The 24,794-nt window shown below is 39.4% G+C and overlaps 1 protein-coding gene across 1 annotated transcript in view; it reads right to left on the bottom strand.

The window, feature by feature from the left end:
- Positions 1-24,794, bottom strand: part of CWF19L2 (CWF19 like cell cycle control factor 2) — a 174,895-nt gene that overhangs the window by 91,348 nt on the left and 58,753 nt on the right. The gene's annotated exons all lie outside the window — the stretch shown is intronic.

Raw genomic sequence — 24,794 nt, 5'->3', positions numbered from 1 at the left:
TGGACTACAACAGACATCTTTGTTAGATAAAAGTAGGTCAAGGCATAACAGTTCTTTTATTGCAGAAGAACTGAAAAGCATACATGCTGATTGAGGAAGTGGTGAATTATTTCCTAACACTAAGTCATAAAGTCTCTTCAAGTGAAAACAATTCCTCTCCTCCAACCTCGTCTGCCAATCAAAAGCAGAGGAACCCTGAATCACAGCTTTTTTAATTTGTAATAACAATTCCTATGTTTCTATAAGGTCACATGATAAAAGGAAAATTTTAGCACCTGACCTATTCAAAATAAATGACACCACTCAGAGATACTGCAAAGATTCCCATGAACTCTTACTAATTCTAAACAGAAGATACAGTAATAAACTTACTGTGTTTTATATAAAGATTTTACTGTGGTGGTACATAGCATACTTAGCATCTTGTCCTTTATTGCTTCTTCTAGGGACCCAGCTTTTCAGTGAACTTACATAACTGGCTTTAAACCATGAATGGCCTCTCGTATTATTTTTTATAATATTTATATTGCAGTAGCACCTACAAGCCAGCCAGACCGGAGTCCCATTGTGCTAGGTGCTGTACAAACATAGTAATTACAGTCCCTCTCCCAAAGATCTTATAGTTTAAAAAGAAATATGTTTAATTAAATTACTAACCTAGAGTAGGGTTATCCGTTACCACCCATGAAGAAATTATGAGTTCTAGTTCAGTCTAATATTCTATACAAAACATTTTTTTTTCTTCACCAAAAAGTTACAGAATGCTATACAGCCACTGATGTACAACCTAAATCAGGAAAACAAAGTAGACAGTTTTAAAAGATGGTTGTGATGGGTTCCTCCCCATGGTGCCACCTGGAACTGGGATACCAGTGAGCATCCCTGACCCACCAGCTTGGGTTCCCTTTACTCTGTACTGCTGTGACCAGCCTGCCAAGCCCTCTCCCAGGCTCCAGCCTGCACTTTTACCAGCAACATACAGATAGGGACACACCCAGCTGCAGTTACATACAGACTCTGGGATCAGTTCTCCATGGGCAGCCTTCAGTTAAGGAACTTCCCAGCTACTCAGGTACACACACCCCTTTGGGATATAAACCCAAAATTACACCATCTTGCACTGCACAGAGAATTCGCCCTCTCCCTCGATATGGAGAGGAATTATACCACAGCTTTCTGCCCTGAGTTATTACTCCCATACCCAATGGTTTTAGACAAAGCAAAAACAAATTTAACAACTACAAAAGATAGATTTTAAGTGATTATATGGGATAGCAAACAGATCAAAGTAGGGCTGTCAAGCAATTAAAAAATTTAATGACGATTAATCGCACTGTTAAACAATAATATAATACCATTTATTTAAATATTTTTGATGTTTTCTACATTTTCAAATATATTGATTTCAATTACAACACAGAATACAATGTGTACAGTGTCAGGGGTGTAGCCATGTTAGTCTGGATCTGTAAAAAGCAACAAAGAGTCAACAACATGTACAGTGCTCACTTTCTATTTATTTTTAATACAAATATTTGCACTGTAAAAAACAAAAGAAACCATATATTTCAATTCACCCAATACAAGTTCTGTAGTGCAATCTTTTTATTATGAAAGTTGAACTTACAAATGTAGAATTATGTACAAAAAATAACTACATTCAAAAATAAAACAATGTAAAACTTTAGAGCCTACAAGTCCACTCAGTCCTACTTCAGTCAATTGCTCAGACAAACAATTTCAGAGTAGCAGCCGTGTTAGTCTGTATCCGCAAAAAGAACAGGAGTACTTGTGGCACCTTAGAGACTAACAAATTTATTAGAAGAAGTGGGCTGTAGTCCACGAAAGCTTACGCTCTAATAAATTTGTTAGTCTCTAAGGTGCCACAAGTACTCCTGTTCTTTTTTCAGACAAACAAGTTTGGTTACATTTGCAGGAGATTATGGTGCCCGCTTCTTGTTTAAAATGTCACCTGAAAGTAAGAACAGGCGTTCTCATGGCACTGTTGCAGCCAGCGTCGCAAGATATTTACATGCCAGATGCGCTAAAGATTCATATGTCCCTTCATGCTTCAACCACCATTCCATGAGTCCATGTTGATGATGGGTTCTGCTCGATAACAATGCAAACCAGTGCGGCCTGGTGCATGTTCATTTTCATTATCTGAATCAGATGCCACCAGCAGAAGGTTGATTTTCTTTTTTGGTAATTCAGGTTCTCTAGTGTCCGCATCAGAGTGTTGTTCTTTTAAAACTTCGGAAAGCATGCACCACACCTCGTCCCTCTCAGATTTTGAAAGACATTTCAGATTCTTAAACCTTGGGTTGAGTGCTGTAGCTATCTTTAGAAATCTCACATTGGTACTTTCTTTGCATTTTGTCAAATCTGCAGTGAAAGTGTTCTTAACATCAGCATGTCCTGGGTCATCATCCGAGACTGCTATAACATGAAATATATGGCAGAATGTGGTAAAACAGAGCAGGGGACATACAATTCTCCCCCCCAGGACTTCGATCACAAATTTAGTTAACACAATATTTTTTTAACGAGTGTCATCAGTATGGAATCACGTCCTCTGGGATGGTGGCCAAAGTATGAAGGCGCATGTTTAGCATATCTGGCACATTAATACCTTGCAATGCCAGCTACAAAGTGCCATGCGAATGCTTGTTCTCACTTTCTGGTGACATTGTAAATAAGAAGAGGGCAGCATTATCTCCTGTAAATGTAAACAAATTTGTTTGTTTTAGTAATTGGCTGAACAAGAAGTAGGACTGAGTGGACTTGTAGGCTCTGAAGTTGTACATTGTTTTGTTTTAAGTACATTTCTGTAACAAAACAAAAAAAAGCTACATTTGTAAGCTGCACTTACATGACAAAGAGAGTGCACTACAGTACATGTATGAGGTGAACTGAAAAATACCATTTCTTTTGTTTATCATTTTTAAAATAATATACACTTTCATTTCAATCAACACAGAATACAATATAAATGAAAATGTAGGAAAACATCCAAAATATTAAATAAATTTCAATTGGTATTCTATTGTTTAACAGTGCGATTAAAACTGCGATTAATCGCAATTAATCTTTTTAATTGCTATTAATTTTTAATCACGTGAGTTAACTGCGATTAATGAACTGCCCTAGATCAAAGCAGATTACCTAACAAATGAACAAAACAAGCAAACTAAGCTTAATATACTACACAAATCAGATATGAATAGCAAATTCTCACCCTAAAATGATAATACCAGCAGGCTTCAGATTCTTAAGGAGCAAGCTGCACTAATTTACAGCTTGGAATCCGCAGGTATTTCATTCACAAGCTAAAAATCCCTTTGGCCTGGGTCCAACACTTCCCCCCAGTTCAGTCTTTGTTCCTCAGGTGTTTCCAGGAGTCTTCTTGGGCGGGGAAATCAATTAAGAACCACGATATCACTTCCCTGCCTTATATAGCTTTTGCATATGGCAGGAACCCTTTGTTTCAAAGCTTGGTTCCTATGCCAGTCAGTGGGAAAACACTGGTATCCCAAGATGATGGAGTCCAGCACCAGGTGACCTAGTCACATGTCCCTGTAGTGTCATAGCAGCCATGAGTCAGAGGCTGTTTGTAGCATCCTTCCCGCCCCCCTCCCCCCCCGGTCTTCTTCTAAGGCCCACTGTTTTCTCCTAATGGCTCTTTAACCTGAATGGGCCCCTCCCAGCCAGCCATCTAGTCTGAGAGCCTTTTGCTTAGTGGGCATTCCCCAGGTGTAAACACATTAGTAATACAGATACATAGTCAATATTCCTAACCTCAGATACAAAAATGATACATGCATACAAATAAGATAATTATATTCAGTAAATCATAATCTTTTCAATGATACCTTACATGACCTATCTTGCATAAAATACATCATAGTTATGCCATAATCATATCAGAATATCTCTATGAAGAATATGGGGTGCAGTGTCACAATGGTACTTTAAGTAAAACAGCTCTGGAAAGAGATTTGTAAAGTCTCCAGAGAAGGAGACTGTTCCATAATTTAACAGCAGAAAATGAAAAAGCCCTGCCACCAAGTGTGCAGTTTAATTTGAGGAACAGCCAGTTGACTGAATGGCTGAGCAACGGGAGTGAGCAGACTGATAACTTGAGAGCAGATCTATTAAACTGGAACTGCTTTTCAATACTAACAGTTAAAGTGAATAATAAAATTTTTAAAAGCCAATATACTGCAGGATAGGAAGCTACTGGAGCTCACAAAGAACTGGGAAATGAGATCATCGTTCTTCAAATTACTGATCAAATGAACAGCTGAATATTGCATGAGCTCAAAGAGATTCAAGGATGACTGCAGATCTTCACCAAAAACTAAATAAAGGCATCTAACCACAGTTTCATGAAGGAATAAAATTCAACAGAATATTCAGCATCAAAACATAGATATTGCCATTACAGTGGCACTCTGGACACTACCTTTGACACTCCAGCACCTAGACCAAAAAGGAAAAGAACAAACACACACACTTTCCTTTCCTTGATGTTGAGGGAGAAAGGAAACACTTTGAAGTCCACTCTCACCTCACTCTTCCAGTGGAGAATTCTGCCCCAGATTATCAAATCAGTTAACAGCCCAAAGGGCCCCCTGAACTCCTTGCTGCTGCTGGACACAGTTGTTTTATTGGTTGTTGGTATTTTTGGTGGCTATTGCTTTCTACTTTCTATGACTATCCATTTTACTAAACAAAAGGACTTGTCCAGTTTGACCCATGCCTTTGGGACCTCAAGATTTGACTTTTTCCATTCATTATATCTAGATATGACCACTATGACAGTAAGAAAGGATCAGATATAGTCCAGCAGCTGCAGAGAATATATCCTGCCAATGCTGCTGTATTCATTACACTGGGTCCCCATATAATACCAGATCAGCTTCAAAGTCTCTATGTAAATCTTCAAGGTCCTCTATCCCTCTATCTAACTAGCAACTTTAGGGATGAAACCTGTTGAGAATGCCATGTCCCCTGAAATTACAACAAGGACAAGGTTTTGGAACGCATTACTAGTGCAAATCAGTATGATCATAAATCTATGCTTTCACACCACCATGTTAGTTTTGCATCAGACACAAGTCAAAACCACAAAGAAGAAAGAAATAGCACGAGAGGTAAGGCAAGAAAGGAGAGAGAAAAGAGGAAAACAGGATGGATGGAGGAGGAGACAAAGAAATAAAAAAACTTCATTGACTCATTGGAATTAGGAAAGAAAATTAGACACATCAAACCCATTGTGATTTAGTATCTCTCAGGAGGCGCTTACAAACTATGATAATGAGCAACACCATAAGAACCTAAGATCCTAGGCAAGGAGATAGATATTTGATAAAATGAAGGATGATCGAAAAATAGCCATACAAGATTGGACCATTGTTTCATCTCATACAGTACTTTGTATCTGAAAATACTCAGTATCAAACTCTTCAGAGGACGGTGCAAGACACCCTGTGATGGACAATTAGAGATTAACCTGCTCAAAGAGAAGTCCTAGCTACATCAGTCAGTGGCAGGTTTATCCATAAAGCATGAGGGCTTGTATCCTTTAAAAAAATAATGGTGGCCAATGTAACTATGAATATTCTCATTATCCATATAAAAGATCTAATCCTTTCATAATTACTGCTAATTGCTTGGTCTCAATCATGTTTCAATCAGGGAGTGCCACAGGTTAATTATATGTTGTGTAACACTGTAATTTCCTTTATCAATTCAAAAATTATTGCCTTTTAATTTCAATGGCTGTCCCTTTGTTCTTGTATTATGAAAAAAGGTAAGTAGTAATACCCAAACTATTTTCTCCATACCATTCATTATTCTGTACAACTATCATGACTCTCTTACTCATGTCCTCTGTAAAAACTGCCAATATTCTCTCCCTCTCTCTCTCATATACACACGTCTAATCATTTTCAGTCCTTCTATTCCACTGAACCATTTTTGAGATGGGTAATCAGAACCCAATTTACAAACTATAGAGACCATACATTACGTTCTGTAAGGATCAAATCCCAAATCATAAGAATACAAAATATATTAGTACAGTTAAACTACTGGACACCTGATTAGTCAAAAGATATTGAGTGTATAGTGGTGAGAAAGATCAAAGAGACAATTAGATCTAATTAAATAGTAATAACAGGTGTCATCAACCACCCACATATAAATTTGACAAATGTCACAAAATGAAAAGGTTTACAGAAACAATTTCTTGACATCTTAAATGGCTGGCTACAGCTTGGAACAGCTAGTTCTAAAATATAAAAGAAAAGAGGATATTCTTGATTTAGTCCTATGTAACACACAAGAGTTGTTTCAAGAAATATAACTGAGCCATTAAGTAATAGTGACGACAATAAAATTAAGTTTAACATCCATAGGTGGGAATTAAACAAAAAACTAGAATGATGACATTACATTTTAGAAAGACAGCTTTCAAAAAATGAGGACATCAGTGAAAAAAAATTAAGTGAAACAACCCTAAATTCAAAAGAGGAATTTGAAATTTTAAAGACTTGTCTACACAGAGGAAAAGCTTTCAGTAGCAAGTGTGCACTAGCTAGTGCACATTAGCTACTCTGCACTGATGCACCATGTGTTACTGAGCACTAAAAGTGCCTTTGTGTGCATTAAGCTCAACTGCCTGAGGGCACTCTCCATGTGCAGTAAGAGTGTCCACCTGGGAACTTAGTGCGGAGTAGCTAATGGTCTTTAAATTCACATCCCAGTTTACTGCACACTAACTGCCCAGTGTAGACAAACCATTAGATTGAGCATGGAGGTTATTTAAGCATGTCATAACTGAGTTAAAAAAGGCACACATACGCCTCCATACAAAAGGATCTGGAAAGCAAGAAAAAAGCCACAGTATGATTAGATGGCAGATTTAAAGATGTTTTTCAGTACAAACAGACATCCTTCAAAAAATGAAAATCCAGGCCAGAACAACAGAAAGGAAAAGATATGCGAAGTAAGATAGATGAAAACTAGGAGGGATTTGAAGATTAATTGCCAATAGTCCAATTTGGTGCTGTATATGAAATGAATGGTACACTTAAGCTAGTTTCTAGCTAAGAAGAATCAACAACAAAAAGCCACTATCACAACTGGCACCTTTGTGCCCAGTATCAGTAGAAAGCCAGAGAACTAAATAGACATGGAAACTAAAATGCCTTTTTGCCACTAGAGGCAGTACATCCAGGTCAGCGTTAAGGCATATTGGCAGGAATGGCATGGGAAAAGCTTGCTCTGCCATTGCCCATGCTGTACCCATTCTACATATAAATAGAAATCTTCACTCTCCAAAGCAGCCAATTCAATGTAAACAAAATACACTTTAAAAAACTTTACACACATTGCAAGCTGTGCAGTTAACTGAGATTATCACATACTCCAGATGTGTTGGCTGAAAGCCAAATGTCTTCATCCATCCTAGAAGTATGGGTACACAGTTTAATTGTTCTTCTTAAACTACATAATTACTTACATAAAATGTTTTTGTAACATTTTTGTAACAATTGGCTAATGAGCTGTTAGCCCAGTGATTACATCAGATACCCATATGGTCATCATTTTCTTCAGCTGATCAGATGCTCTTCATGTCCATTTCTTAAAAATTGAAATATTCTTGTGTCTTATTGCTGACATATAAAAAGCATGTTACTGCTCACATTTTACTAATTTATGGTTTACATTTTCAAAACAGGTTTTGAACACAAAACACTTTGTTCTTTGTACCTTCCTAGGCTTGGAATTTAAACTTACAGAGGCTGGGTTGACAGTTTACAACAGTACAATGCTTTGTGAAAAACCTGGAACAAAGAGGTAATCTCAGGATTCCTGTTTTGGGGCTAATTCAAGTGCAGATGCATTACTGAGGTTTTACATTCTTTGTGTTCAAAGCACAGAATGTCTGCTAAACCAGTCTGTCATTGCCCTATTTAAAGATAAGGCACTGAGACAAGCTTCACATTGGTTAAGCTTTGACAAAAGGGTGAGTTAAGAAAACCAGAAGTCTGCATTTATATTTCCATGCAGAAGTAAATTAAATTAAATTAAAATCTGGACTATTCTAAACTATTTGGAAGAGTCATAGCATTGCACCTGTGTCAGGAGCCTGTTTCACTTTGAAAGCACTGTATAATATGGTATTTATTGAGCAGCAGGTTATGCAACTGAGTTCATCACTTTAGAAAAATAGTATCCCACACCCCTTGCTACAAATAAAAGTAATCCTTGTGTCCCCAAGAACGTCTTAATGCCAACTGGCAAGGAGGTGCAGAGGGGCTACTGGAGTCTCATGAGTCTGGTGTGTACATTCTAGTTCACCGAAGAAAGTAATGTGAGGTCTCAGATAAAAGCTGGAGTCACACTGGTCATCAATATCATTGCAATGCATGTACAGACGTTGCGTACGGAGTTACATACACATACAGGAAGTATGTTCTAAAAGCCTGTGTCTGGGCGGTGGGAAAGGGATGGTCACCAACAAAGATGAAAAACAGGTTTTCTGTCAGACAACAGATGTTTATCTATCTCTATGGGGAGATTTTGACGGACCAGTAAAAGGCCAGGGACCACTACCGTATCTTAGTTGTTGCTAACAGCAGTCAAAACTTGTGGGCCTTTTTGCAGGCCTGTGCAGTTTAGCATGACTAAGCCAGGAGGGGATAGGGATTGGACCAAAGGGACACTCTTTCTCAAGTTTCGCCTGACCCTACGCCCCTCCCTGATGAAATCTCTGTTGGATATGCTGGGGTCTGTGTTTTGGGAGGAAAGCAAGAAACTTATCTACATTTGCCTTCTGGAATGTGTCTGTCAGGGCATGCAGACTCTGCAGAAACACATCTGGCTAATTAGTAATCTGAGGAAACCTCTTATTTAGCTTTTGAAACTGCTTACCTAACAAGCTTTTTTGATTGACGTGTCACTGTATATGAACAAGGCTAAATAAGAGGGGAGAGGTTTAGACTCTTCAGGATCTCTTCAAGGACACAGTTTAGGTCCCCAACAGCAGCTGAAAGATGGGCCAATCAGAAGGCTGCGGCGGTACCCTCAAAAGCCACACCAAACTTCAGTAATTGTTGAGGGTTTGAGGTATTTTACTAACCTGTGGCAGATGTGTGTAAGTGCTTGACACTAAATAAAGTATAGCTTTAAGTGACAGCACTCTTGTATTGTACTGTTTGTGCCAGCCATCTATCAGTCAGATGGCCATGTCTCCATTGATCTATTTCCTCACACCACCTCGCACAGAGTAAAGTTACCAAGAGCTTTGGGTTGAAAGAATCCCGGGTAACACATCTCTCTGTTTACCTGTACATTGAGTATTGTCTCGTTCACAATGGGCTTCCTATCACCAGTCTGAACTGAATGCAAATGAAGAATTGTAAGAACTTCAGAAAGAAATTAACAAAAAGAAAAAAACAGTGAAGTTGGGGGGAGAGAGAACATTATCTTGAGGTGCACTTCAAATGTTTGCTTTACTAGATTTGAGGGGTGGAGAAGACATCTGGGTCCTCTTCACTAAGGAAGTAAATGTGTAGCAAGTTTGCTTCACGAAAAAGGGGTCTCAACCAGACTTAGCTGAAAATGCTGAAGAGAATTTTGGGTGAGATAAAACTTCTTCACACAGAAAATTAACCCGTTAGTTAACATTTGTTCTCAAAACTAAACTTATGATTTTGTTTTATATGTAACTATTTGTTTCCAGTATTGTTCCTCACCACCACTAGAATCCCTGTTCTTTGATAATAAACTTATTGTTTTCACTATAAATATATCTAAGTGCTGTGATGTTAAGCAAAGTGATAGTCCTGGTAATTCTGTGAGTGTTCAATGGATACGGGGCTGGACACTGCAGGGAACACTCTGTGGACTTGAATGTTGATGTGTGTCTATCCCTACCTATAGAGAGAGAACGAGGCCAGAGGAGGTCTGGAAGCTAGTGTTTATGCTGTCAGAGGCTGGTGGTTTCAGGGAGCTGATCCACAACAGGCTCAGATAAGACTTCTTCACAATCTTAGGCATCCCTGGGAGTGTTGCACTTCTAAAGTACAGTCTCATATCGGCGCTACAACAGACTCTTATATTAGTAGCTTTGAAAAATTTGGCAAGTCACAGACCAACACACATTATTTGCCTTGTCTATATTTAGGTTGATCTGCTTAAACCTTAAAAAAAAAATGAGGGATGGGGAGCACAACAGAGATAATATATTGAATTATACTTATTTGATCAGTACAAAAAACAATAAAAAGAGCTGGCACTATCAATTACAAATATTGCATGGCATTTGAAAGGTCTTTTATCTCTAGTGTCAGACAGTACTTCAAATCTCTTTTAATATTAGCTTGATCATTCACAGAAGTTTACCCACTGTCTGTCCCATTATTCACATTACATGTATTGAAACCAAAAAGATCCTATATAGAAGACAGTATTTCTCTCCTTGTTAGTTTGAAAACCAGACACGTACTCTCTACTACTACTTTGCCCAAATACATTTAATTGGTCTGTGCAATTCCTCCTGCATTTTAATGACAAAATTAAAATTGCATACTCCAAGAATTTCCCATAAATTGTGCTCAAGAAAAGACACCTTTGCCTTAATGTGTTTTTCTCGTTGTTATAAATAGTTATTCAAACACTGTCTTTTAACATTAGCACATAAGTTCCCTTTGAAAGCATGTCCTATTCCCAGCATGATTTCAGAGTCTAGTTATTCATACTTTGCAAATCTGTAACTTTGGCACTTAGCTTAAACTCAAGCTTAAAAACCAGACATATGTAAATATTGGAATAGGAGCTTTTTGTAGGAAACCAAAACTGTATGGATAAAAGAAAAAAAATGTCCAAAAGTGGCCTTTGACTTCAGTTACTGTGATCCATGGTTGTGATATTCTGTACCTTGTGGAAACACCCTACACCCCTATTTTCATGCTTATAATATGATTGTGTGGTATCTAATGCAAAGTTTGTCATGTCAGGTGTCTTCGGAAGACTCATGATGTACTGAGCATTGTTATGGTAATGTTATAGTAATCATTGTTATAATAATGTTATAGATTGTAATGTCATGTATATAGTTATGAGGCTCAAAATAAGACCAGGCAAAAACTCCCCAAGAGCAGAGGGGCAAACCCAGCCCAGCCTCACAGGAACAAAGGACACTAGCTTAGGCAACAACAAAGGATCGGTTGGATTCTCAAGTGAGTCAACCCCCTTCCTTTAGTCAGTTTGGGACTGCGATGAGGTAATGCTCACCTGACTCTGAGGGGTGCGGGGAGGCGGCAAAGCCAAAAGAGAAGAAAACATGATAAAAGGGAGAGATGTGTGCCATGCTCTTTCTTTCTCTTCCACCTAAATCTACAGACACCACACCAACCGACCGAAGTGCTGATCAAAGGGGAGAGCCTGGCTGAAAAGCAACCAGCCAGCCTGTGGTGAGAAGCATCTAAATTTGTAAGGGCATTGAAAGTGTTAAGACCAGCTTAGAATGTGTTTTGCTTTTATTTCATTTGATCAAATCCGACTTGTTATGCTTTGACTTATAATCACTTAAAATCTATCTTTCATAGTTAATAAATGTATTTGTTTGTTCTACCTGAAGCAGTGCGTTTGGTTTGAAGCGCGTCAGAGATCCCCTTGGGATAACAAGCCTGGTACATATCAATTTCTTTGTTAAATTGACGAACTCATATAAGCTTGCAGCGTCCATCAGGCATAACTGGACACTGCAAGACGGAGGTTCCTAGGGCTGTCTCGGACCAGAGATATTGGCTCATGTCATTCGGTTGCAAGTAGCTGGGAGCAGCTTACATGCCAGAGGCTGGGCATGAACAGCCCAGGAGTGGGGGTTCTCACAGCAGAGCAGGGTAAGGCTGGCTCCCAGAGTCAAGAATTGGAGTGACCTAGCAGAGCACCAGTCCAGATAACACCAGAAGGAAACATCACAATGGGAAATCACTACTTTCTACCCCACTCTCAAAACAAATGCATGACATTGTAAGGTAAAAGTTGACACAAGCATAGCTGAAGCACTTGTTAAAGTCACAAATAAAGTCAGTTGTAAGACACTACCGGCTGCCAGACCGTTCTGAGCAGTGCTTGACAAATACCTGTACTCTTTTCTTATGATGAGGTATTTTTAAAATCAAAACAGGAACATTAAACATCTTCATGTTTCCAAGGCCACAAAGTTCTTACCAGTTTGCAGAAAATTGTTCTGATATAAACTCTATGTACTTATACTTTCAATAAATTGTGCATAGGTAACAAAAACCGTTCAGTGGAGAGATGCCTACCTTACTAACTGCTGACCTCAAAGGTACAAATAGTTAATGAACCTTTTGTAGGGAAAATGCAGACTTTTGCTGAAGGAAGAACGATTCAGGCATTCTGCAGACTTAAGATTCAAGAATGATGGAAAAGTGGGTTTTACAAATTATGATGAGCTGGGCAACATTTTGCAACTGGGTAAACAGGCAAAACCCATCTGTTATTAAAGTTCCACACCATTCAAGATTCTTTATTAGATTGCATATTTTCATTGTGCATTTAGCAGGTCAACTAAACTTCAATATTTTAAGTCTCTCTCAGACAGTTTTGGCAACTCTTCATGGGAAGTAGTTTTTGTAACTTTTTTAACAATATTTCGTTCTGTGTCTTGAATTTAGTATAAATTGTAAATGCATTCATATAACTATATATACAGTCCTGCCTAAAGTACCCCATAATGAAAAGTCACTCTCCTATCTAAAAACTAGAACTGTCAATGTAATAAGGCATCCTTTTAATTTATTCTTTGCATTATGGAACATCCTGAGATAAATCACGACTATTCTCCTCATTGTCTGGATCTTGTAATTGCATTTCCATAGTCCATCCCAGAAACTGAATACTGTATTTCAAAGAACTACTTAAATGCTTCAAAGTACTGTATGTAAGGTTAATGTGAATTTAAGGTCTGAACTCTCTCCTTAGCAATAATGTAGAACAGAAGTATTACGGGGGAAATATATCCTTTCCTTGATGTTCAGAGTGCCCTCAGAGACAAAGAATCTATTCTGCTATGTGGAGGTGATGAGGCAGGATTTGGTTAAATGATACAGCTCCTTTTGCACCTCTACACAGCAGGAACAGCCAGGGGAACACAGCTGGCGGGAATCTTCCTGCACTTGTTGGTAACAGGAGGAGGAAGAAGGCAAGAGTTAGTCCAATATGAGGATTTAGAGACTAATCCTACAAGGTGCTACGTGCCTCCTGAAATGTTCAGAGCCCTGTGAACTCGCACTGAAGTCAGTAGGAGATGCAGATGCTGAGGTACCTCTTAACATGCATATCTAGGCAAAGACAATAGTCCATTGCAGAAAAATCATCAGTTTGTGAACTACTTTTGAGAATGCCCCTTAATTGAAATTCTTTCCCGAATGCAACTGTCTGGCATACTTACAACCATGAACCCTAATTTTTGATTTTCCTAAAACCACTGTATTGAAAGTATTGTGTATGTTTCTTCTTTCATTTCTTGTTCCAAGGTATCAAAAGTTGCCTAAAGTTCTAACGATCAACCTGTTCTCTATATGACTGGCTGTATCTCCAAAGAACCACTATTTTCCAATCAGATTTTGAGTTATTTCCATGAAATATCTGAGACATCAAAAACATTAAGAACTAACAAATAACTGTTACTAGAGCCAACAGAAGAATTATTTCACTTGTGCTCTATGGTTGATTCTCCTCACCTTCTTTTAATATCATGTGACTAATGGTCCTCTAGATAGCAACTATGCTATATGTGATTTCTATGGATAAAAATCTCATGTTCTATCCTGAGCTTGATTCTTCGAGACTGTGTATAAGGGATGAAGTTTTAGCATAAACACAATTTGAATTATAGCGTAAATGTGTTTTGTAATCAATTTCTTGTTGATAAAGTGGAGAATGCTAATCTTAAGAACTGACTCCTCCATTTAGAGAGTTAACTTCTTTTTTCTGGGAGTTCTTTCTCTCTCTCTTCCCCCGCACCTCCCATTTCTAATGCACCCAAGTAGTACAAGACTAAATGAAAGCAAGCTATACCTAACAGACATCAGGCTTCTGACACATTGAAGATCGGGATCACTGGTAACTTGTTACTCTCCATAATAGGGAATGATTCGGGACTTGTTAACTTTATTTATTCCTTTTCTCTCTCCTTAAAATTATTACTCCCATATGAAATCATCACGTAACTGTTCTTCCAAGCTCCTGCCATCTTCACGGAAAGAAGGCTTTTGTGAAAAGATCAGTCCTGAGTGGTGCCCCAAGGATGGATGAAAACAGAAGAGACATTTCTCTACACTAGCAAGTGTGCTGAGCCCAGTAGAACCCCAGGCACAGGCATTCTCCTGGTAAACTAGAGGATGATACATCTGCAGAGAAGGCAGTAGGTAGCCTAAGGAATGTTTCCCTCTTCTTATCAGTATCCCCTTAATCATTTGCAGACTGTAACTTGATGTATTGTATCTGGCTATATTGAAGACTATCACTCTCCAGGGATCTTTCATCCACTCTCTGTATCCAAAACAACTCTGAGATACATCTGCATATCTTTAATTGGAAAAGTCTGATTAGACATGCTTTTGAAATTGCTGTATCTTGTGGCAAAAGATATGTCTATTGCTTTACCCTTAATTTGATTAAATAATTCCTACTCAACTGAAAGCAATTGCTTTTTAATTCAAAATCCAGTAGTTAAATATAAAGACTTGCTGTGCTGAAGTAAACTGTTTGTAAGCCTTCTCCTTGTAATTTTATGTGCCCACTGTGTAGCTGGGACCCAGAGATCCCACACTGAAGATCCTACATTTGTTTCTTTAATCTTTTAGTTATCTTCCCATATTTTTTTTTTAAATAGTGGCAGTAATACAGTAAGTGTATTTGCTAACTTCTTAACAGCCTATGACCCTTGACATCTGAATGCTAATATGTGTAGCATCTGTTCACATTTTTCAAATATTTCCTTTACTGCTTTTAGTTATATATTGTGAGTACGAAAGAGGGGATAATAAATAGTCCAACACCAATGGCAGAGTGGACGCAGCCAGGGCAATTCTCCTGGGTTGGCACCATGTCTGAAACCTCTTCCATTTTTGAAGGAAGGTTTGGCGGGTAGCGCTCTTTCTACTGTGTAACAGCACCTCTTTCACCTCCTCAGAGCAAGATGCCTATATGAGCTGGAACCAGGAAGGAGCCACACTTTGAGCCATAAGGTCCTCAGATTGGGATGGAGAATGCGACCCCCATTCTGCAACAGAAAATGAGGAATGACCGGAAGAGTCAGGACAAACAGACAGCTGTGACAGGTAAGGGTACCACGTCTGTCTGGACCAGGTAGGAGCGATCAAAATGATGCTCACCTTCCCTGTTTTCACTTTCAGCAGGACCTTCATCAGAAAGAGGAATGGGAGGAAAGGCATACGAGAGGCCTTTGTCCCAAGAAAGGAGTGGTGACCGATCCCTGCTCTGGAACAGTACTGGTAACATTTCCTGTTCCGGTGAATCGCAAAAAAAGTCTACCACCAAAATATGTCACACAGGGATTTCATCTCTATCTCCTATTCATGGTCGCGTGGGAATTTTCAGCTGAGACTGTCGGCTATCATATTGTGTATTCCTGGCAGATACGCCACTGATATTAGAATGTGGTGGAAAATGCACCAGTTCCATAACTTCAGTGCTTCCATGCACAAGGAATGGGCTCTAGCTCCTCCTTGTCAGTTAACGTAGTACATACAGGCCATGCCGTTCATCATTACCTTTGTTTGAGAGTCCTTGATCAGTGGAAGGAAATGAATGCATGCATTTCTGACTGCTCTGAGCTCGAGCGAACTGATGTGAAGGCATGTCTCTGCTGGGGACCATTTGCCCTGTATTGTGTGACCATTGAGATACACCCCCATCCTATGAGGGATGCATCGGTGGTCAGAAGAGATTGGAAGTTCCATTTATGCAACCTTCCCCTACAGACGTTTGTCAGGTTTTTCCACCAGTCTAGGGATTGCTTGATCCTGGAAGGCATAGACATGAGTTTATTTATGTTGTCTTTGTTTGGTTTGTGAACTGAGGCAAACCACGCTTGGAGGTATCTCATATGTAATCTGGCATGAGCAACAACTGATGTGCCCGCGGCCATGTGCCCCAGAAGCTGGAAGCAGTTTCTGGCCAAGATTTGTGGGCTGGATTGAACTGTCTCTATCAATGAAGAGAAACTGAGGAATCTGTGAAGTGGGAGGAGCACCTTCGCTTGAACAGAGTCAATGTCGGCTCCTATGAACTTTGTACCAGAATCAAGGTCAATTTTTGTTTGTTGATCTGCAGGCCCAGGTCTGAGAACAGATCACATGTGACTTTGGTGACTTGTTGGGCCACTGTGTAAGACCAAGCCCTGAGCAGGCAATCGTCCAGTTAAGGAAAAATCATAATACCCCGAGACTGTAAATGGGCTACCCTACCACCACCGAGAGGACCTTGGAGAATACCCTGTGGGAAAAGAGAGGCCAAATGGGAGGACCCTGTACTGGTAGTGGTCCTGATCCACAGTAAATCTGAGATACTGTCTGTGGCTCAGAATGATATGGAAGCATGCGTCCTGAAGGTCGACGGCCGAGAACCAATCTCCTTCTTCTAGTGCTGGGATGATTGTGGATAGAGTACCATCTTGAACTTCTGCGCTTTGATAAAACTGTTGAGTGCTCTGAGGTCCAGTATAGGACTCCAACCTCCCTTTTTCTTGAGTATCAGGAAGAAGCAAGAATAGAAGCCTTTGCCCCTGAGGCACATGAATACCAGCTCTATAGCTCCTACGCTGCAGGGCTGGTTCAGAGAGAACCTTGGTTTCTTTCGGTGGAGTTCGTAGGGCCTTTGTGATTGATACTGAGGCATATATTATGATGAACGAGGCTTAAACTGCATCTGAGGGCTGTGTTTCCTCTTATAGGCTGGCGTATAAATTCCCAATGAGCAAAGGGTCGGCCGAGAATCCTTCAGTGTATGAAGGTAGATATCCGTCTTCTCAGCGAACAGCTTCGTTCCATCAAAGGGGTCTTCTACCATTGCCTCGACCTCTGAGGAAACCAGGTGACTACAATCACAAAGCCCTTCTCATGATCACCACAGTCAAAATTGAGCGAGCGGCCATGTCTACTGCATCCAGGGCTAACTGGAGGGACGTTTTTGCTACCAGTTGGCCCTCTAACTATGGCTGTAAACTGTTCTTTATGAGAATCTGGCAGTTGGTCAATAAAGGCAATTAATGTCACATAGTTTTGGTAATCATATTTGGCCAATAAGGCCTGGTAGTTAGCTACTCGGAACTGTAGAGTGGCACATGAGTATGCCTTCCCGCCGAACAGATCTATGCATTTTCCCTCCTTGTCGGGAGGAATGGACCGAGATTGGTATTGGTGGCTTTTGGCATTGACAGAGTCCACTATAAAAGAGTTCGGAGACAGGTGCGAAAACAGGAATTCTGTGCCTTTTGCTGGCACCCAGTATTTTTTACCTGCTTGATTACATGTTGGAGAGGTGGGGTGGATGCCAGGCTCTGCCACACAAGTCTGGCTGGGTCCAGAAGCGCCTTGTTTACAGGGAGCGCCGCTCTGGTAGAGGTAGAAGCACGCAGAATATCTACCAATTTGTGTTGGGATTCAGACATCACCTGTAGTTGAATTTGTAGGCCATCTGCAACCCTGTGTGCCAAGTCCTGAAACAACTCAAAATCATCCACCCTGGATGGTGGGGAGCATCACTGCCTCATTAGGCGATGAGGACAAAAAGCAGGCTTGAGGAGTGTCCTCTTTTTTTGCCTCAGGCTCCATTTCCTCCACCAGCTGTACAGGAGGTTCTGGAGCACTAGATGCCGCTGCTGAAGGAGGGTGCCTCCTAGCTTGTTGGCGTGTAACACTAGGAGCCCGGGAGGTTTTCTATCTCTGGGATTGCCAGGGATCCCAGTAAGGCCACTGGGGATAGGGTGCTGGTGGTTGAAACGAGAGCTGTCCATACCACGGGGGGGTTGTGGGTTCAGTGGGCGATACCCCTGTTGCCCATGTTGGAATTGGTCCCCTTGTGGTGGGTAGGAGCAGCGCTGGGAGACCAGGTCCTCTTCCTCACTCTCCGACTCTGCTGAGGAGAAGCACAGTGCACAGCCCAGAGACACCATTGATTATAATGCCCTGGGGGAGCCTAGTACCGGGGCTTCGGTACTGAAGATGGGCGAGTCTGGTGCATCAGACACCAAGAGATCAAATGCGCACCGGAATTCCATTGGTGAGTGTCAGCGGAGATGGTGGCGCGGGCCTGACCATATTGTCCACCTGGGTTGGTCCTGGTTGTAATGATGTAGCCTTCCCCTGGGTGGATTTATGTCTCTCTCGCTCTTCAGAAGTCCAGGCAAACAATGCACGTTATAACAAAGCTTAAACTTGTTCTTAATAATAATTTTAAAAACAATACTAGCTGCCTATTTAATTTTAAAAGCAGCAAAAAATATCCACCTCCCTTTCCATTTCTAATAAGGAGTCTTGAAGTTTAAATCTCCTCCGTGTGATAGATATGCTTGCTTTAATCTGCTTAGGTCTTGGAAGTCCAGGGGCTCCGGGCTGCTGGCCCCGTGCTGCCCAGGGTCCCTAGGAACAGCTCTGTCCGCCATTAGGGAATTTTTTCCCCGAGAACCCCCTGTAACATTTCATGGACCCCAGTTTGGGAACCACTGGCTTAGAGGTTTTGAGAATGTCTTGTCTCCTTTAAATCACTTGCCTTCGACGTAGAAGGTTGCGGTGATGACTCACTCCGGGACTCTGGGGGTTGAAGGGCTGACTCCATAAGCAGGAGTTAAAGCCTCAACTCTCTGTCTTTCCTGGACCTGGGCTTTAGCTGTTGGCACCAGATGCACTTCTGTGGGTTGTGCTGTTCCCCCAAGCAGCGAACGCACTGCTAATGTCCGTCTGTTACTGGGATGGACTCTCTGCAGCTCAGGCACTTCTTGAAGCCTGGGGAGCCAAAGGGAGGCAACCCCTTTCTTCTTTTCTTTTCTTACTTTTTTGGGGAGGGCGGCATGGCCAACTAAAAAAAAAACTAAGGTACTTAATAAAAAAAGCTTAAAGTGAAGCTAAATAAACAAGACTATAGAAAGTTAATGATCCGCAAATGGACAGCTCTCAGCTCGGTCTCTACCTAGGGGCGATTGCTAGCTAGCCTCATGGCAGGTGAGGCACCGTGCATGAGTGGGATGGACTGCAACTGAAATTCTCTGATCAGCAGCGCAGGGGTGAACGCACTCCTACAGTGGAGCACCCATATGGACCCTACTCGAAGAAGAACTGTATAACTTAATATTCTCTTCAGCATTCCCATGTTACTTCGCCTAAAGTACTTACTTGTGGCTTTTACTCAATTAATTTCATACTTTAAGCTTAATTCATCATTATTAAGAACTGTCTGCAACAATCACTCTGCTGTCAGAGTCTAACTTTGTTGCCAGTATTATGATGAAGAGCTATGAAATGGAAAATTACTTATTTCTTAAGCTCTATTAAAGTGCACATACTGTAGCACTGGAATCAACCAGAGTTTTATATGTTGACAGTATCCAATATCCAGTATCTTAATATTATCATAAACATGCTCTAATTGACTATGTGTGTATGTGCAGTCGCATGCGCACACACCGTGCAGTTTGATTTATTTGCCCCCTACTGATTTTGTTAAATTTGGTCAAAAAGCACTGGTAAGAGAAATGATCAGGTTAAGAGACATTATTCTTTCACTTAGACTATAAAAAAGCATCTGAGTTTTTACATCTACCCTTAATCTTATATAGGTACTCCAAGGTGAAAAATGCTTAAGAAATAGCCAGCTAGCTAACTAAGGATGCCAGTGTTACATTAGCCATCCAAGCATAGTTGGCTGTGGAACAAATGCTTTCCATTTCTGATTTATCCACCAGAGATGTACTCATCCCACTGGACCATTTCTTAGAAAGCTCTCTTAGACCTTCAACTACATTTACAACCTACAGTAATTCAAACTGATCTCAAAGTCAGAGATGCCCTGTAAAACAAAGTTCTGACTGATATCTGAGACGCTACAAACTATATGAGAGACTTATATAAATCTAGTGGCCAAAGTCCCAAGACAGCCATCTCTACTAACCATCTAAAAAAAATAAAAAATCAAGGTTCCAGAGCAAAGGATGATGTAGGGTGGAAAATATATTCCAAGAATCAGAAGACCAAGACATGCAAGTAATGCACTAATCCATACCACTAATTGCTTGAAAACTATCAAGGAAATAAACACTTCACGTAGTTAGACATTATTATTACCAACATTTGCCAAAAAGAGTTCTATAGCAAAACGGTACTCAAGTTCCAGTGATGCTTCATAAAGGTCAAAATATAAAATAAAGAAACTTTAAATAGATAATTTTCATCAGTATGGATCGATCCAATCCCCATAACCAAACAAACAGAATGTGATTAAAAGAGTAACAACCCTTTCACGTATCAGAAAGACAAAGCAGCTTTCTTTTCTACATAATCCTAATTTAATATTTATTTTTGAAATCCCTAAGCCTCCTCAAACTTTTGCTGGCACCTGATGTATTATGTGATCTGAACTATGTTTTCTGTGTGTGTACTAAATTATAAGCTCTTTGGAACAGGAACCTTATCTTAGACAATACAGAGCACATTGTCAAACAATAACATTTTTCCTCAAAATGTTCATTACAATTTGAACAGAAGCAGCTAAATTTTTATGTGAAATTAAAACACCTAGCCACGTATTAATCACCACACCACGGCATGTAAGTACAAATTCTGCCCTTAGATGTTCAGTGAAGTTTGAGACTCCCAATGACTTTGAACAGAACTGAAAGGGCAGAATTTGGCCTTTAGTTTTAATCTTGTTCCCCAAATCATAGACTATTTTTTTTATACCACTGCCCTATTTTTTTCCACACTATCATTGCACATGGATGTACTCAAATTGTGGGGTATTTATTCCATGTAGTTCATATAATATGTTAATCAATAAAGTCTTCTAAGTTTAAGCACATAAGACGTCCCATTGAAGTGAATAAGACTACCCAGGTGCTTTAAAATTATGCACCTTCCTGCCTAAGCATTTTGCTGAATCAGGGCCTAAGAATCAGAGCAATATTCTAGTGTTCTACATACAAAGTGCCTTTTCCCACCAGAGCTACTTAAACTAATAGTGCCAAAAGTCAGTCTATTTTGGAGGTTATAGGGTTAAATGTGATATGTTGTTATGCTCTAAACTCATGCTTCAGAACTAGCTAAATTGGGATCAGAATACTGACTTTCAGTATATAGAAAATAATCTGCAATGCATTCAGAGATATCAGATATTGACATAATTAGAGGTGTGAATAGAAGAAAATCTAATAAAACTGCCTTATACTACCAATTATTTTCCATCCCTACCCTGGTGTTACATTTCACAACATCTTGTTACTGAAGAGTTTCCCTAACTTATTATGGTCAGATATTCATTTGTGTTCTTCAGTTTTTATATTTACTTAGTTAAAAAGATAAAACTTTTCACTCTGTAATGTGGGCACAAATTTGAGACAACTTAAATATAATAATAGGGCCTTTCTTAGCTACCCCAAAAAAATGAAGTATGAAAAATTGCGAATAGCGCATTCCAAATCACAGTATCAGAAATAATTTATTCCCTCAGATTTCCAGTTTAGATTTATTTTTAAAAACAGTCTTTTACATGATGTGTTACCAAAACATTGCCTACAGGAAAGCAATAACAAATGTGTGATTAGGAAAGCTAGCATGATATTTAAGAATGTACAAATTATTTGAGAAAACTGTACAACTTCAATGGACCTAGTAAAAAAGAAAAAGCAAAATACAGGCAGTCCTCGGACTTACGACACAGTTGGTTCCCTACAATTGCGTCGTAAGTCGGAACCGCAATCTACTCCATTGTGGGACCGAGCGCTGTAAACTCGAAACCTATAGTCTTAAGTCAAATCAGGATGTCAATGTAGAAGTGTCATAAGTGCCGTTCGTTGTAACTCAAACGGCGTAAAGTCGACGACTGCCTGTGACACCTACTCTTGCCCACAATAAACATAATAGTATAAACAAACTTCCCTATCCAGATTACAGAATTCAGATTTCAACACTGATACCTGAAAACAAACAACAGAATTAAAACTATTCCAATACGCTAAAAGCCAAAACCAATTTAAGATCTCAGCTAATAAAATTATAATTTTCCTGTATTTTGGACACATGTAAAACTAGCAGCTGACATCAAATGAAATAAATGCCAAAAATGTAAAATGAAGGTTGGTATTTCTCCAGTTCCTTTCCTTCTCCCTACAGTTGTTTTAGAACTGTCATTATCTCTGTTCCTTCACATAATCTTATGTTGGTGCAAGAGCGTTTTCCTGTAACTCCTGCCCTCTTGTACAGAATCCTTATCGCTCTCTGCCTCATCAGTTCACCATACACAATTAAAAAAAACCTGTTCATCACCAAAATAGTGCTGAGGGAACCCCAGCAGCAGTGTAGTGAAGCATGAGCGATTACTGAACACTGTGCAGAACAGCAGGTGAGCCTCCCATGGCCACACTCCTGACTCTTCACAGCATGCTGTCTGAGGACCAGGAATTTGGATCCAACCTGGCACTCAGAAGACAGGTAGCACTGCTTATTCCATGTTTCTATGGCAGGTTTAATATAGCTACAAGAGGCGATTAAACCTGACCACTAGCTCTCTGTGCGTACTCTTCTCCTACCACTGAGTATCATGAGAAGGTACAGCCATAACATCCTTGTCAAGTTCTCTTTGACCTAACTCCCAACATCACAGTCAAAACTCGGCTGGGGCTTGTAATCAGAATTTGAGAATTCACTGGCATTTTTCAATAATAGCTGGGTTAACCCTGGTATGCTTGCCAACATTTCCCCATCAATAAAAGATAGACTGATATGCAAAAGTCTGTGTGAGAGCTATGCTGAGAACACAGTGGCAGGCAGTCGCATTAGTATACATAGTCCCACTCTCTGAACTCTCAGAATAAAAAGCCCCAATTACTACAATAAGCCCTATGCAGGCAGACTCCATGACTCGTTGCAGCCTAATCTTTTACAGTAAAATGCTTTGGTGTATGAAGGATGCTATTATATAAACCCAAAAGGAATTGAGTAGTTACACAGAAAAAACATTTTTCATTTGTAGTTACATGTGAATATAAAATTAACAGGTTTTTTTCACACATCCAATCATTTATTATGCCATTAATACCTCCTAATTATTAAATCTTAATGCATTTCTTTTTACAAGACCTTGGAATATAATTGCTGACATACAAAAATAGCCTATTTTTTCATCCAATCATAGCATCAGGTTTCCATATATAAGATATTTCAACACAGCAAACTTCCAGATATTCTTTAAAGTTTAAAACTGTACTTTTAAATTGGCAATATCAGATTGAACGCTACCAAGCTTTTCAGAAGTCATAAACCAACAAATGCACTTCAGCTGAAAAAATATCTAGGGCACTAAAAAATAATTAAATTAAACAGGACAGGAAGCAAATTTTTAAAATGCTTAATATTTGTAAGGTATATCTTTAGATGATTTATTGCTCAGCCTAATGAAGTAGTACCTTTTTGGTGAGAAATGGTATGCTAGTAACTTAAATATGCATTTCTTATGGCAATATGTACTGGTAATAATTTATCTTTAAATGGAAGTGAATAATCAGTATCTCTAAAAAGAACAGGAGTACTTGTGGCACCTTAGAGACTAAAGCTTATGCTCTAATAAATTTGTTAGTCTCTAAGGTGCCACAAGTACTCCTGTTCTTTTTGCGGATACAGACTAACACGGCTGCTACTCTGAAACCAATCAGTATCTCTGTTTTCTTCTGGTTTTGGTGTTGGTTTTTAATGCCTTTTTCTGAGTTCACCCTAAAAGGCATAATTATGCTACTTATCTTATATTTACTTACAATATGCTTGCTCCCAGTCCTTCATGAAAAACAGACATCTTTAAAAATAATGAGTTAAGTATATACACAACATATTTGCTTCTAAAAAAGATAATATGTCTCTTGTGATCTAGAAGAACTATACTGTACTTTGAAACTGTAATTAGCACACTTTGAAAAACTAACTAGTTTCACTTTCTATCTGCATACTTATTTTACTAAGTTTTTAATTTCTAGCAGCTTTATAAAGATCGAATACAAAGCTGTCTAAACATGTTCACTGGACAAGGTCCAATCTGATTTACTCTATATTGACTTTACATCTATTTTGAGGTCCGTAAATCTGAAGATTGCTCCATACAATCTAAAACTGTAATTTTCCTTCCAGCTTCATTTTTGTGGTCTATATTACCACCAGAAATTACTGTTAGAAATAGTTTAGTATCTCATGCTGTCCAGATGGAGGTAGTTTGTTCTCTCTCTCTCTCTATATATATATATATATATTTTTTTTTAAAGTAAACTACTGCAATGGGAATATGCTCAGCATCACCTGAAGAGATAAGACACAACGGACACTTTGCCATTATTTTACCAATGTAAGCAAAGTAAAGTGAAACCTGAATACTGTGGGCAAAAAATACCCAGTTTCGAGATGCCATGCAATGGCTTAACACACTGCTTAAGAGCTGTAGTAAGAGCCAAATCCTGTTCCCAATGGAATCAC

The sequence above is a fragment of the Malaclemys terrapin genome, chromosome 1 (assembly GCF_027887155.1).
Source record: "Malaclemys terrapin pileata isolate rMalTer1 chromosome 1, rMalTer1.hap1, whole genome shotgun sequence".
In the NCBI taxonomy this organism is placed as follows: Eukaryota; Metazoa; Chordata; order Testudines; family Emydidae; genus Malaclemys; species Malaclemys terrapin.
This window is presented reverse-complemented; position numbering and strand designations above follow the sequence as displayed.